We start from the raw sequence: 2,621 nt of genomic DNA, 5'->3' as shown, positions 1-2,621 counted from the left end.
CAAATAAAAATACACAATATTATTCCTTTTATTCTTACTGGCTCAACTCTAAACTCCACTGAATAAGTGTGGATATCTCTGGCGCATCTGGTCCTCTATTTCCCAGGAAGCCTCCTTAATGGCATGGTTGCACCATAAAACTTTTACAAGTGGAATCTTCTTCTTGCGTAGCTCCTGCTCCTTCTAGTCAAGAATTTGCACTGGCACTTCCTCAAAAGCTAAAGTATCACCCAACTCCAATACTTCATAGCTGATCACATGGGAGGGGTCTAAAACATATTTCCTCAGCATAGAAACGTGGAATACATCATGGATCCTAGACAGGATTGGTGGTAATGTCAATCAATAGGCAACTAGACCCACTCTTTCAAGAATTTCGAATGGTTCAATATACCTAGGGCTCAGCTTACCTTTCCTCCCAAACCTTATAACTTCCTTCATTAGCGCCACTTTCAGGAATACGTGATCTCCTGTAACAAACTTATATTCTCGCTGGCGAGTATCTACATAATTCTTCTACTGACTCTATGTTGTTCAGATCCTATCTCTGATGAGTCTGACTTTATACTAAGTCTGTTGTATCAACTCTAGCCCCACTATCTGTCTCTCCCCAATCTCATCCCAATATAACGGGGATCGGCACCTCTTGCCATACAACGCCTCATATGGTACCATCCCAATGCTGTTCTGATAGTTGTTGTTATATGCAAACTTGACCAATGGAAAATACTGCATCCAACAACCTCCAAAGTCCAGCACACATGCTCGCAGCATATCCTCCAAAATCCGTATTGTCCTCTCCGTCTGCCCATCTGTCTGAGGATGAAAAGTTATGCTGAACAACAATTGAGAACCCATGGCCCCTTGCAGACTCTTCCAAAAACGAGATGTAAATCGTGAGTCTCTATCTGAAACTATGGAAACTGGGACGCCATGGAGCCTAACTATCTCCTGGATATATAACTCAGCCAATCTGTCCATGGAGTAGTTAACTCTGACCGGCAAAAAGTGGGAAGTCTTTGTCAGTCGATCCACCACTACCCAGATAGAGTCATGTCCATGCAATGCCAGCGGTAATCCTGTGACGAAATCCATCGCTATATGCTCCCACTTCCACTCTGGAATGCGGAGTGGCTGCAATGATCCCACCAGTCTCTGATGTTCAGCCTTTACTTGTTGTAACGTCAAACACTGATCCACATACCAGGCTATCTCCCTCTTCGTGTTACTCCACCAGAAGGACTCTTAAAGATCTCTATACATTTTAGTGCTACCTGGGTGTACAGTATACAGGGACCAATGCACTTCCTCCAGAAAGTAGCAATTTATGTTTTTCATCCCAGGTGACTTGTTGACGAAAAGGGGTAATTCGTCGACGGTTGATGGCAATTCATCAACGTTTCAATGCCATTGTCGACGATTAACATTGGGTAACCTGAAAACATACGAGCTTCAAACAACTATTTTTCTGTTTGTCTTACATCATTAAATGCTCAATGGCTGAGACAACAGCTAGCTCATCCCTTTGCCCATAAATACTAGCTCTTGCATTTATTAAAGATTGATTAGTGATTAAGTTGGTAGTTGCATCCATTCAAAGCTTTCATAGTTGCTCAAAAACTCTCTTGCTCATTTATTCTTGTCACTTATCATTTGCACAAGAGAGTAGTGTGAGGATTGATATTGTATTATCAACTCAGAAGGAGCATTCATTGTAATCTCTATATTTATTGTGATTGTAAATTGGTTCTAGGTGAATCAGAGGTTCTTGGTGAACCACATTGAAGGAGGTTCTTGGTGAACTCTGTGTATCAACTCTTGGTGAGCATTAGGGACTTGTTCCAAATTTGTAAAGGCTTCTCTATCTTTAAAGGAGATTGGATAGTGGATTTTGCAATCCTTGAGTTGGTCCCAAGGCGTGAACGTAGGCGGGGTACTGAACCACGTTAAAATATCGATGCCAAGTTCTTCTCTCTCTCATCTACTTTATTTGCTCTTGTTATTTACTCTGCAATTAATTGTGATAAAAATCACTTGTATCTTGCCAAGATTTATTGTTTTGTAGAAAAATACACTATCCGTGAAAGTTGTCTATTCACCCCCCCCCCTCTCTAGACACACTCTTGGGCCAGCAATATCTTCCCCTCGCATAGCTGTACTCTCGATCCCACCTTTGATAAAAGCAAACCCAAACTACTAGTTCCTTAGCCTTAAGATTAATCTAGAGATAAATTAATATGTAGTAATTAGGAGAACTAACTGCACCTAAGAAAATAACAAGATAATGGCAACTCTATTGAACTATTAGTATTATTATCATCCCTCGTCATTCCGGAGCCTTCTCCAAGACGTTGCGACACTTATTGACATGTATAAGATAAAACATATTTTCACATTGATATATGCATTTTATTCTTATTATTAATAGTTAAAGTAGTAATCAAGATCTATTAATTAAAGTAACATTTTAAAAATGAAACAATCAAATGATATGTGTTTTTGGGGTGTCTTATCAACTATTATTATTATATCCCTTACTCTTTAAGGTACTTCTTTTAATAGTTTTTTTTTTTAAATTATTTTCTTGGATAAATAGTACCTATTCTAAATAAATTTATTTT

The sequence above is a fragment of the Malania oleifera genome, chromosome 2, assembly GCF_029873635.1.
Source record: "Malania oleifera isolate guangnan ecotype guangnan chromosome 2, ASM2987363v1, whole genome shotgun sequence".
Lineage (NCBI taxonomy): Eukaryota > Viridiplantae > Streptophyta > Magnoliopsida > Santalales > Ximeniaceae > Malania > Malania oleifera.
Note: the sequence above shows the minus strand (reverse complement) of the source record.